This window comes from Neopsephotus bourkii, unplaced genomic scaffold, assembly GCF_033783945.1.
Source record: "Neopsephotus bourkii isolate Nb327-2 ecotype Australia unplaced genomic scaffold, CSIRO-AGI_Nbou_v1 NB_1508, whole genome shotgun sequence".
NCBI lineage: Eukaryota > Metazoa > Chordata > Aves > Psittaciformes > Psittacidae > Neopsephotus > Neopsephotus bourkii.
In genome coordinates, this window is record NW_026901984.1 from 3556239 (window position 1) to 3569413 (window position 13175).

Below are 13175 nucleotides of genomic sequence, written 5' to 3' on the forward strand. Positions count from 1 at the left end.
CTGCTGTACTTGTCACAGGGGCTGGTGCAGCTGCTGTGCTTGGAGCTGGATTAGCTGCGCTGGCTGCTGCAGTCAGAGTTTGAGTATCTGCTGTAATTGTAATTGGGGTAGGTGTAGCTGTGCTTGGAGTTTGAGTAGCTGCTATACTTGTCAATAGGGTGTGTAAGGATGTCTCCCTCAAAGGCTTACCACCTGAGGAGGAGACGTGTAATTGCTGAACACTTCTATTATATGCCTCCCAAAGTACAGAGGTGGTGACCTCACTGGGGACACAAGCCAGATAAGTTTTATGGTGAAAGAGTCTATTGTATTACAAGTCATTACCATAAAGTACAATGAAACAAGAACCTTAGCCCAAGGCCTCCACCTGATAAACACTAACACAACAAATACCAGCTGTAAGTAAGGTATGACATGCTGAAACTCCGAGATCAAGAGCAACAACTTTGAGAGCCAATAAATCAGCATTGTGATGAGTGACTATTAATCTGAAACAATGAATGCTTGTCACAAATATGATTAGACACACTCCCGTCAGATCTTATCTCAAACCTTCGTGCCCCATGTTGAGCACCAAAAAGAGCTGTCGTGGTCTAAGCCTAGCCGTAAATCAGAACCACGCAGCTGTTCACTCACTCCCCCACTTATTTCCCCCCACTCCTGGAGTGATGGGGAGGAGAATCGAAAGAATGTAACTCCCATGGGTTGAGATAAGAACAGTCCAGTAACTAAGGTATAACACAAATCACTACTGCTGCCACCAATAATAATAATGATAAGGGAAATAACAAGGGAAGAGAATACAACTGCTCACCACCTGCCGACCGATATCCAGCCTGACCCGAGCAGTGATCTAACCCTTCCGGGTAACTGCCCCCAGTTTATATAGTGGGCATGACGTGCTGTGGTATGGAATACCCCTTTGGTTAGTTTGGGTCAGGTGTCCTGTCTCTGCTTCCTCCCGGATTCCCCTCCTTCCTGGCAGACCATGAGACTCAGAAAGTCCTTTGTCAGATTAAACATTGAGCATTAAATAAAACATCAGTGTTATCAGTGCTGTTCCCAGGCTGAAAGTCAAAAAAACACAGCGCTGCACCAGCTACTAAGAAGGAGAAAAATGACTGCTACTGCTGAACCCGGGACAGCATTGCGGGAATACAGGCGACCTGCCGAAAATCTCAGGCAGTCGAAGGTGTGAGGGATGGAACCAGAACAGCCATAAAGCATCACAGATGTGAATAACAAGTGTTGGTATGCAGCATATCCTGTACGGGTGGACACAAGCTGATAAACAGAGATAATATTAATTATAACGTTGGAACTGGTCAAAGCTTAGCTAGTAAAAAACCAACAATAGCTGAATAGCTAAGATATAAAAACAGCTGGTGAGATTTTGTATAAATATGGCAGGATGCTCAGTAAAAGGTGATTCAATCTGCACATGCATTCTGTCTCCATCTCATACTTCTCTGCAGGTTTAGACTGGTGTCTTGTTGACAGAAACTGAAAATCTATCCTAGAATTCAGCAGAAGCTATAAGCAGGTAAGGTATTTTGCTCTATTCTGTTTTGCAATGTATGTATCATAAAGTGTGGTAGTGTTGCTTTTTCCCTCATCATGCTTTCCCTCCATTCAGTATTCTCTGAGCACTGAAGAAGAGAGAAAAATGACATTAACCACTTCCTGCTGACAGAAGTTAGTCTGGTGGTAAAGGTGGAAGGGATGCCTCTTATGACTACAGAAATCAAGATCTCTCTTAAATAAAAGAGACACTTTTAAAAAGAGTTAGCAGGAAGAAAAAAATAGAGATTTCAAAACTTCCCAAAGTTTCTGAAACTGTCTTTCAGAGAACTGTGCAGAATGTCAGTCTGCAGCATCTGACTTCAGCACACAGAGGTTCAAAATCTGTGCCTCTGACTAGAGACAAACTGCCAGAGTGTTGGTGAGGAGGTGCTGCCACTTAAAACCTGGCCTAGATTTAGGTCCCTTCGATTCCAAATGGAGTTGGAGCCAAATGTGGTAACAGAGAAAAACAAGCTGTAAGAGAACAAGTCTTCCTAGCAAAATATTTTATGGAAGCTGCCCCTGAGGACTTACCCAGAATTGCACAGCATATGGTGAATACTTGCATCTGTACTTGAAACCAAGAACTTGAACTAAGGTCTCTGAGCACAAATATAATGAATGCATCAAACTATCCTTATTTAACTGCCTGTCTCCTTCAATCATATGTAAACCTTGTCTAAATGAGAGCCTGTCTCTCCTAATGATAATGTGGAAGCTGTGATTATCTGAGGTGTGGAGGTGAACGGTATCATAAGGATAACAGATGGTAGGCAGTTCTTAGTGGGGATATGGTATGGCTGGCTGTGCTGTGGTGAAGCTACCTGCAGAAGCTGAAGCCGTTATCTTTTCTGGCTGCCTGTTTTGCCTCCTAGCTGGAGATGATTGCCCTTATGGTGTTGGCAGGATCGAGTGTGAACACTTGGTGGCTCTGTCACCCAATGCTGCATGGACAGGCAGGTTCCTTTATGGATCTTTGCTGGAATGAGGACTGACCACAGGGCTGTAGTACAATTAGGGCTTTATTATTGCATAAAATACTTAATTATCTGCATAGCTTATTGTTATCTACAATTTCAAGCATTTAGTGTACTTTATTGTTATACAAATATTTTATCAATTATCATACTTTGTTAAGCAAAATTTCTTGTAATCAGTGTAGCTTTCTTTATTATCTAGAGTCTTTAGTTAACCAGACATTTAGTCACCTGGACCCTTTGCAGTTTGGGTCGAATTCTTAATAATCAGTATGAGATACATAATCAGAATCTGAATTTAGACTTCACTGAAAAGAAGTCACTCGATCTTCAGAGGAAGATGACAAACAGTGGATACATCCCAGACCACTGGCAGATCACACGTTTTGCTGTCCAGCAGCACAACTTGCATCTGCTTGATTTCATAGGCAATATCTCATGTGTTACTACGCTCCCCTGTTCCATAATGGGTGTCACCACATCCTGGCAGCAATGCTCAGTGGGCAGTCTTGTCACGATGCTGACAGGAGATCTGTCTGTTCTACAACAGGGCTCATCACATCTTGGTGACAACTGTGGTATTGAAAAGGGGGAGAGAGAAGTTGATATGAGGTCAACATGCTTATATTTTATGGCTTTTTGTCTTAGGAAATGGCTTTGGTTATGCTAACCATATTACCAGGAGTCAGGAGCAGGGCATACCAGTCACATGGGTACAAAGGAAAGCCTTATCTTACTGTAAGTGTTCTTCCTAGACAAAAATCAAACACTACACTCAAGCAGTTGAGGCATGTACATATATCACTGCCATCTCTGACATGGAGACAATAACTTACAGCAGATGATTGTAAATATTACTTTACTCATAACTTCAGCTGTGAATATGTGCCCTTGACCAGGGAGAACTGTGGATCACAGTATCACAGCATCACAGTATGTTAGAGATTGGAAGGGACCTCAAAAGATCATCTAGTCCAATCCCCCTGCCGGAGCAGGAACACCTAGATAAGGTTACACAGGAACGTGTCCAGGCGGGTTTTGAATGTCTCCAAACAAGGAGATTCCACAACCTCCCTGGGCAGCCTGTTCCAGTGTTCCGTCACCCTCACTGAGAAGTTTCTTCTCAGGTTTAAGTGGAACCTCTTGTGCTACAATTTGTACCCATTACCCCTTGTCCTTTCATTGTTTGCCACTGAGAAGAGCCTGGCTCCATCCTTGTGACACTCCCCCTTTATATATTTATATACACTAATAAGGTCACCCCTCAATCTCCTCTTCTCCAAACCATAGAGACCCAGCTCCCTCAGTCTTTCCTCATAAGGGAGATGCTCCACTCCCTTAATCATCTTAGTTGCCCTGCGCTGGACTCTCTCCAGCAGGTCCCTGTCCTTTTTAAACTGAGGGGCCCAGAACTGGACACAATATTCCAGATGAGGTCTCACCAGGGCAGAGTAGAGGGGAAGGAGGACCTCTCTCGACCTACTAACCACCCTCCTTCTAATACACCCCAGGATGCCATTGGCCTTCTTGGCCACAAGGGCACAGTGTCGGCTCATGGTCACCCTGTCGTCCACCAGGACCCCCAGGTCCCTCTCCCCTACACTGCTCTCTAACAGGTCGTTCCCCAATCTATACTGGAACCTGGGGTTGTTCCTGCCCAGATGCAGGACTCTACACTTTCCCTTGTTATATTTCATCAAGTTATTCCCCGCCCAGCTCTCCAGCCTGTCCAGGTCCCTCTGGATGGCAGCACAGCCTTCTGGCGTGTCGGCCACCCCTCCCAGCTTAGTGTCATCAGCAAACTTGCTGATAGTACACTCAATTCCCTCATCTAAATCGTTGATGAATATATTAAATAATACTGGTCCCAGTACCGACCCTTGAGGCACTCCACTAGATACAGGCGTCCAACTAGGCTCCGCCCCATAGACTACAAATGTGGATGTGGAAGATTCAGTTCTGACTCAGTTCTCCAGAGCCCTAGGTCTGTGATATGTGTAAAGCAGTTTCTCTTTCTTGGAGAAAGTCCATGTACTCAGTAGCTTTTACAATAATTGACATTGGTCTTTTCTAGAAAGGTACTTAAGTTAGCACAGGACTGAAGAGGAGTCAGAGACCTTTGCAACAAAGCTGTCAGGGAGGAAGGTCAAGAAACATCAGTATCCCTTGCCATAGTACCTGTTAATCTTGGAAAACTGAGCACCCACATGTTGTCTATGAGGAGACTCCAATGTTGTTCTCAACCCATAAGGAATGACTCAAGGCTTATACTGGTGATAAATGCTCTTCCAAGTTATTGCAAGCATGGTCCTGATGACAATGCATTAATCACAACCAATGACAAAATGTTTTCTGGACCAAGTGTTACGTGATCTTAGATATCTTTGTAAAAAGTGATCAAAACAAATCACTTCTATAAGAACAAGCACTGCATTATGTTCCCTCTGTATCTCAAACCATCTTGTTCCTCATGCCTCATCTAGGTATGTTTTTTCACCCACACAGTGGACATACTATTCTTTTTGTAAACTAACTGCTACAGTTTGCTTTCCTGATGAGTTTTTAACAGCACATTTAAGCCCTGTTAGCAGTTCATCTATCAGCCACTGCTTCTGTGAGGCTCAAATAGTCAATGCTTCAGAAAATTCTTCCTGTGAGCATTATATGGCTGGATGCATGCCATGGCAGTGCCTACACCGCTAGGTAAGCACATCTTCTCAAGCTCACAGCAGAAGCTATTCCTATCTCTGTATTGGAAAAGCCTGCCTACTGTGATTGCAGCCTGCTCTCACTGTCTCTGTGACTCTTCACAGCCTGTCAGTTTTTCTATTGACACTTTTCCAGTTCATCACAACCTCTCTCTTTTCTGTAGGCTTGCTTCTGTAAGAGTGAAGTGCTTAGACTGCCTCAAACCAGCAAGTGGTACATTAACTCCTCCGAAATCATGTGTTTGAGTCTGTGTCCATGTTCACTCCGTTAGCAGTTCCTTTTTATCCTTCTTTGGTTTACCTTCACATGTTCACACAGACAGCAATACGAAACTGAAGAGAGAAAACAAGTCACACATAAAATATTCATGGAAGACAAGATAGATACTTTCCCAGTTTGTCATCTCTGTCTGAGATTCATCTCCTGGCTAATCTGTTGCAAAGTCTTATGTTCTGCAGAAGACTTAGGTTTTATCCTCATATGATGCAAGTAATCTGTCTATTTGTGTCTGAAGGCTTTATTTAATTCTTACTCTTTTCCAAAGGAAATGAACAGTCTGTTTTATCTAGAAAATTGTTAGTTGCACATTTCTTCTAAAATAGTCTTTTCTGTCTTGTCTCATTTTATGGCTCATGCAGATTTGGACCTTGTTCATGGAACACACAATGACTTTTCACTGCAGCATATCTGAGTGATTGTTAGATTTTTTTTCCCTTTTCCTTTTCGTAGACAATTTTCTTTGTCATTACTGGTATTATTACATTCATGGAAGAATATATTGGGGAACAAAAAGACAAAGATATGTTCTACTACTGTTTTTTCTTTCCTGAATGAGCAACAGCAAGGGAAGTGGGAAAAAAAGGCCTGCAGTCTCCAAGTAGCATCCTCTAACTATGAATACAGAGTAAACCAAATACTAAGCAAGAAACACACACCACAAGGTAGTCTTTACTTAGACTTAGGCAACAGTGACTGTTCTGTTGACACCAAGTGTTGAAAATAGCCTTAAACACTGTGCTGGTACCATTCCTAATTAACTGTTTCAAAGTATTTTTTCAATATCTAGGATATTGATGAGATTTAAATTTATTTATTTATTTAAGATAATTTAAAGCACTTCAAATTATAGCTCAGAACAAATTTGTTCAAATAATGTTAGGCTCAGTGAACTACAGCACAAACACATCTTGAACAATTTAGTAAGTGAAGCCACACTGGAAGGCTAGCATATGATGAGTGTCACGCTGTTTAGGTGAGGGAAAAATAAAGTTGGGAGTAAAGCCATATAATCATAGCTGGACTGAAGGCCCGGGAAATCTGCCTTTTAATTTCTGATCTGCACTGTATAATGATGGAAGAGATGAAAACTATTGGAAAGTGGGTACAAACTGTTTAACTCCCATTGCTTTGATCTATGTCTATGGGAATACAAAGTGACTGGTAACACATTGTCTGCATCATTCTTCGGTGCTACACTGGAGCCTCCTGTTCAAACATCTCTCCTACCTTGTTTGCAAACCAGAGATCAGCAATAGTAATGAATTGGTACCATTACTGCATGGGCACAGTATAGTTATATATCATCACCAGCGTGACATACCTCCATGGGCAAAACCATGTTGAAGCCTGTCTCATGTTAGACATGAATAATGTGATCCATTGATTGCTTACCAACAAGCCCTGGCCTTTAATCTTTTTAGGATCATCTGTAATTTCTCACACAATAGCATATTAAATTTTCAGTTTGGCAGTAGAGGGGAGGTCTGTATCCACTGTGTTTCAGCAGTAAAAGAAGTTCTTTATGAAAGAGCCAGCGCTGTGATTGGCCTGGAACAAATTTGGAGGGCCACAGCAGGTCTGACTTAGCCAGCACCAGTTAGGGAAAATTTAATGATCTTGCTTTTGTCCACCACAGAAAGATTCTATAAAACAAAGATCTGTGTGTCACCAACAGGTGATGAGGAGAATTATGAAAAGTAGAATGAGCCAGAAGTACTATTAGAATTACAGAGAGACATGGGATATGCTTTTAGAAGGACGTTTAATTCCCTTTTCCCACCTTGCCTATTGTATCTCTCACACCTATTTCCTTTTTCTTCCCAAGAAATAATAATAAAAAAAAAAGAAAGTTATTTTAATATAAAATGCAATTGCTTCCAGGTCTTTTCCCTCCTTAACAAAAAGGTTGGCTGTAATACTGCAGTGCACTAGGGACCACTCTGGGAGCAGTGGCTGTCCCAGATCTTTCACACTGTCTGCCTATAAGCAGTTCAGGACAATGAAATGCGGGTAGTCTTTTTAAAACAAACTTGAATTAAATAAGAATGGCAGGCAGTTATCAGGTTACATATAAGGAAGAGAACTTCCCATAAAACTTTAAGAATAGGGAAACAAATCTTGAACATTTACTATTGCTTTTAAGTATATGTACGATGAGAGAGAGAAACTGGAAAAAGTTAGATACAGCATATCCCACAGGTATACCTGTTCAGAGCCTGCAGACACTCGAGTGGTATTTCAACCATATCTATGTTTCTTTCCTGAAAATAATGTTTCACAGAAGTGGTGCAAAGCACTTGCTTTTAGAGCAACAGCCAGAGCAGAAATGTCCCAGAGTGTGTAACACAGGCCAGGAGCATATGGTCAGATGCTCACTGTCAGACCCATTAATGGAGTTAAGTGGAAGGAAACACACACCACTTCACAGTTAACGTGAGCAATGGCTGTTTCGCAGTCAGATCTGTCTGCTTTTCAGGTAGGTTTTTTTGCTCAGTATATTTTGGAGGAAGTGTGGGAGGAGGGGGAGATGCTGCTGCTGCATGTTCAATGCAAAGTGCCTGACTGTGATAGGCTGAGGGGACGTGGATACTCTGCCTGTATTTGCTGGCAACTGCATCCTCTGCGCTTTATAGCTGTCACAGAGGAGCAAAGAAAGACAGTGAGAAAGACAGAGGAGAAGAAAAAACCTTACCAACTCGCTGTAAGTAAAATTATTGACCTTAAAGCTTTGTAGTTTTTTAATTCAAGTGAGAGCGTTTGGATTAATGCAACAATTGGTTTCTTGAGTGGAAGCTTGGCTAATAAACAGCCAGCCTGTATTATTTTAGGGATAATCCAGGGTACTCAAAAAGCATTTCTTTTTAACCTAAGTTTGAACAATATAGTGTGCACCTGTCATTTTGTGTTTGCTTGCTTTTATGTATGTATACCAGCTACAACTGTTTATGTACATTTATGCAGAATCCTACATATCCAAAAGTTTATGTCTTGACTCTTCAAGTGCAACAGTTCTGAACAACCAAGCAATGCTTGAGAAATTCTCTGCCAAATATTCTGAATAATAAGATCTTCAAGATAAATTCAGTGCAGGACTTTTTAGGGTAAGGTTTTCCTCAGAAATAACCCCTTCCCATCACTATAATAAGATCTCAGGAGGGAAAATTACTAAGTTTGCAGACTCTGAGCCAGTGACAGCAAAGAATAAAATCAGCAACTTCTAAATGGAAAATTAAGTTTTTAAATGAAATGTAGGGCCAGTAGCATGCAAACCTAATTCATAGAATCATAGAATAGTTAGGGTTGGAAAGGACCTTAAGATCACCTAGTTCTGTTTCGTGGCTTGTGCAAAGATACAGAGTACACAAGCACAAAGGTGCTTGTACAGAGTACAGATCCAATTTGTTTTTACTTATGCCAAAATAAAATTCATTCTATAGTCCTTATTCAGGCAATACTATTGCCAGTAGTAAAGTTTAGTTTAACAGTAGCAGCAGCTGCAAAAACCTACAATAGCAAAAGGGTTCAAAAGCAGAAAGTCCTCATGGCTTCAGTGGTGTCACTGTAGCACCGCAATCCTTTAAATTACATTATATTCTGCAACAATTAGTTGGCAGAATAGAAAGTGAGTTGGTCTCATTTACTGGAAAGATATATAGTTGTTACTTTTTTGAGCCAATGCAGCTCTCTGTTTAAGGTGCTATTAGTGGCTCTGTGCATTTTTCCTTCTGGATTTAATAATAGGAGCTGCTAAAAGATTTTATTATGTTATTTTACTCTGATGAGCCAGAGAACAGGCACTCATAAAATCATAATACTGCAAACATACTTATCACCTCCTTCGTTCTTTTTCCTCTTTTTTGTCCTCATAACAAATTTCCTGGTGGCATTTAGATATATTTTACATTTATATTTAGTTAATACCAATAACAGATTCTAAAATGATGGACAATAATTTTTAACAAAAATAGTAAGCTGAATGTTACCTGCATAATGTTACACCTATAAATGTATTTGATACTTAATTGTGTGTAAGCTGGTAATATATATTGTTCAGTTTCAAATAAAATAGAAAATGGTTTGCAGATGAACATTATACTGCATATACAATCTAAAGACTTAACAACAGTTTTTATTAACTTCACTAAAATAAAATGTTGCCATGCTCTAATTTCAGTGCATTAAGGTAGGAGCAGTTTAAACAAAGCATCAGAGGATACGTTATCTGAGAAAAAAATGCAGCAAAATTAAAAAGCAAAGAGTATATATATATGAATAATAATAATAATAATAATTTGAAGAAGATACATAGATATCATATAAGGTTTAACATGATTGCTCTTTGTTTCACCTGAAGTTAAAAGCATAACTCGATCTTCTCCAGTAAAGTAGGACTTTATCTGAAGAAGTATCCAGTGGTGACAATATCTACTGATTCTTGCTGGGAACAGAAGTACTCATACATAGTATATCATAGAATCATAGAATGGTTTGGGTTGGAGGGGACTTCTAAGATCATCTTGTTCCCCACAACCACCATGGGCAGGGACAGCTTCCACTAAACCAGGCTGCTCAAAGCCCCATTCAACTTGGCCTTGAAAACGGTCAGGGATGGAGCATTTACCACTTCTTTCGGCAGCCTATGCCAGTGCCTCACCAGTCCTCACAGTAAAGAGTTTCTTGCTAATATCTAATAAGAATCTACCTGATTTCATTTTAAGGCTATTCCCCATTTTTCTGTCACTACATGCCCTTGTAAAAAGTCCCTCTCCAGCATTCTTATAGGATCCTTTTAGGTACTGGAAGGCTTGGGTTGGTATGTTTGGTAAAATTCATTTTTATCAATTAGAGTGGGGCTGTCAGTGAACTTAAAGAGTGTGCTTACAAAGTGATGGAAGTTGATAATTAGGGTGGGTGCCTCTGAGAAGCTGTTCTCTCCCCAGTTGGGGTTCAGCTGTCAAATGTTGAATATCCTGAAATTCATCCTGGGAAGTGTGGGATCCCTGAGAGTATGGAGTCTTTATCAGTCTTTATGGGCCTTCAAGAAAACAGTCCACTATTAAATACTTTAGAGAGACTCTTGCCTTCACTGAAATTTCCATTTAGTTTCGGAAACTCGGCCTGCGATATTTTTCAGCTTAAATCCCTTCGACTTAAGTGGGTATTTCAAGTACACACAAATTATAACAGCGCTTAAGAAAATGTGATGCTGTCAAACAATGTTTTCATTTTAGACCCTAAAGGCTGAGTTATCTGAGGTATTTTGTTTCTTAGAAAATCACATTCTATATTTTTAGAATATACGAGCAGTGAGGAAGGGTCTGTACACATTGTGTTGTTGCATAGTATGTGTGTTGTATATGCATGTGAGAGTTAGAAGAGAGAAATGTTAGGTACTGCTTAGAGTGGTGATGTAATTTGAATTTTTAGAGGTCCTAACTAGTAAGCATTATAGCTGTCAGATATTCAGTCTAGTGGATGTGTCTTCCATGGCAAGTAATACTTTCAGTCAGATCTATAATGAAGAGCTGAGGAAGAGAATAAAAATAGGGATGAAAGTGTTTTGTCACTCACAAGAGAACAGATATAAAATAGGAGGTGGAATGGAAAAAGTTAAATGACCACTGTGTTCCTGCAAGGAGTTTGCCTTCACAATTCCCAGTAAGATATGTAAGTTACGGTCGGTAAGAAATTTTCGGGTAAGGGCTTTTAGGAAAGATGATGCATAGGTACACAAAGAGAGAGAGAGAGAAAGATGTTTATCTAGATCTTAATTTCTCAGTATTGTCTTCGTGAGAAAGAAGAATGAAATACTTTGCCTCAGAGTGAAGCAGAGTGATATACTTCACTTGATCAAACTGAAGTGAAAGCTCATTAGAGGTTAACTAGACACTAGTTTATATCAGTTTATAACACTGCAGTGACTATGGCAGATTTGTGATGGATAGTTTATCCTCCTATTCTTTATGTTTAAGCTTCCTGATTTAATTACATCTCCCATGCAAAACAGTGGGTTTACCCTGTAATTTAATTCTTCATCCCAAATATTGATAATGCTATTGCAACAATAATTTATGACAGCAGTGCAGCCAAAACAATGTTAGGATAAGACAGTGGACCTCCATTTCTTGGGAAGACCTATAGTTAGCACATGACAAATAAAATCTCACTGATTATCTAAAATGGGTATTTTGACAAACTGGGTTGAAAATTTTCAATGCCATGGTCATAAGCTGAAACCACAGAATGTGTATCTGATGTTTAGAACTAAATTTTATTTGCTTATCTTGATATCCAAAAAAGACATTGTCCAAACTGCTACCAGTAAAAATGAGAATAAATTATCAGCATCCTATATAGGAACAAGATAATTCAAGTATTACTTGAAATAGGAAGAATTTCAGATCCACAAAGATCTTGGTGGTAAAAAAATGGTCACAAGCTGTATAACATTGTGTCTATGTTGTAGTAATATGGTAAAAGTAAATATATTTTTGTCTGTGTGTTTATGAGCTTACACATGATGCTATTTATGCCATTTGATTTATCTTTCAGAAAAAAGACCAAGCGATCCACAGGAGCTTCTGTGTCCTATTGATTTGGAGAAATCTCCAGGAGCTCACCAACAAAGATTTAAGTTGACAAGCAGGTATTCTTTATTGCGGCACTGGGAGACACAGGGGATCACTCCTCCACGCGTGACTCTCCCGCATCAACCAGGCTGTGATCATATTGTCCTTAAACACACATGTTCATTAGATTACATACATTACATCATACTTTTAGACAATGCCTCCTGTATGCACCCAAAAATGTGGTAGTGGGCTTTCGGACCCCTGGTGGTTATTTCTTCATCACTTTGTTTTATGATCATCATCATAACAGTCATATCAGTAACCACCAGGCGGTTCTGGCAAAGCTTATCTGAGTAATTTCCTTTTCTCTGTAGTTGCTAACAAAACCTAATGTTCTTGAGGTTACTTATTCGCAACCCTATTCTCCAATCAACCCCATTCTTCAATCCACCCTATTCTTCAATGAACACCATTCTTCAATCCCCCCTTTTCTTGTTCTATTGCAAATTCTTTTGCAACTGATTTACTTCATTTTTATTTAAAGTTTCCTGAAGTATTTCCCTGTTTCTACTTGATGATTAATTTTGTTTCTCTTCCATTTGCTATAGTTCATCATAGGATGTTTGCAACACCAAAAGGAGCATTGGACTGTTATACTTGTAATCACAACCATTCCTATTATTACAAATACAGTAAAAAAACCCTGTCTCAACCAGGAGAGATTAGGTACCCATGATGTTAATTTTTCCCAAATTTCCCCAAATCCCCACAAAGTGTTGTCCTGCACCACCTCATGAAATACTTAACTTGTTTTCATATCTCCTTTAGATCAGTAGTAATTCTTCCACTTTGATCTATATAGGAACAATAGCTATCATTGATTACAGAACAAACTCCTCCTTGGGATGCTAACAATATATCTAATGCCATTCGGTTTTCGAGCACTACTTTAGACAGGCTGGTTATTTCTTCGTGCAATGCTAGAATAGCATCAGCAGTTCTATTTTCCATTTTCTCAATTGCAGCTGAGATGTTTACAATTGCTTTTTCTAATTCACTAACACCTAGAGATGGA

General features: G+C 39.8%; 1 long non-coding RNA gene across 1 annotated transcript in view; it reads left to right on the forward strand.

Annotated features, from left to right (window-relative positions):
• Window positions 1-12175, forward strand: part of LOC133221054 (uncharacterized) — a 32310-nt gene extending 20135 nt beyond the window's left edge. The window contains exons 2-3 of the long non-coding RNA XR_009727880.1: window positions 1476-1543; window positions 12081-12175. This is a non-coding gene — a long non-coding RNA (uncharacterized LOC133221054). The remainder of the gene's footprint in view (window positions 1-1475; window positions 1544-12080) is intronic.
• The last annotated feature ends 1000 nt before the right edge of the window (window positions 12176-13175 follow it).